Source organism: Petaurus breviceps, unplaced genomic scaffold, assembly GCF_028583685.1.
Source record: "Petaurus breviceps papuanus isolate PSGF00001 unplaced genomic scaffold, PetGlider_PUasm1.0 90721, whole genome shotgun sequence".
NCBI classification, from domain to species: Eukaryota; Metazoa; Chordata; class Mammalia; order Diprotodontia; family Petauridae; genus Petaurus; species Petaurus breviceps.
In genome coordinates this window covers 1,756,091-1,756,363 of record NW_027187322.1, presented here as the reverse complement: position 1 = coordinate 1,756,363, position 273 = coordinate 1,756,091, and the positions used below count along the sequence as shown (strand labels likewise).

The window sequence follows — 273 nt, the reverse complement described above, 5'->3', positions numbered from 1 at the left end:
GGTCCCTGTCCCCCCTCCTCCCTCGGGGAGGGGGCCGCTCCCTCCTCTCGCCCCTTCCTCTCCTTCCGTCCGCGGCGGGCGGCCCCAGCCCCAACCAAAGCATCAGGCCGGTTCGTAGCCCCAGCCCTCCTTGCTTCGCTGCTTCCCCATCTTTGGGGGGCTCTTTGCCCGCGGCCTGGGGGCGGGGGTGCCTCCTGGTGCCCTCCCTTCCTTGCCCCTCTTCTCCTTTCCCGCTGCTGCTCCCCATCCCCCTTTCCCCTTCTCTCCTCCGGA

At 70.7% G+C, this 273-nt stretch overlaps 1 protein-coding gene across 3 annotated transcripts in view; it reads left to right on the top strand.

The window, feature by feature from the left end:
* Window positions 1-273, top strand: part of NRXN2 (neurexin 2) — a 162,205-nt gene that overhangs the window by 99,293 nt on the left and 62,639 nt on the right. The gene's annotated exons all lie outside the window — the stretch shown is intronic.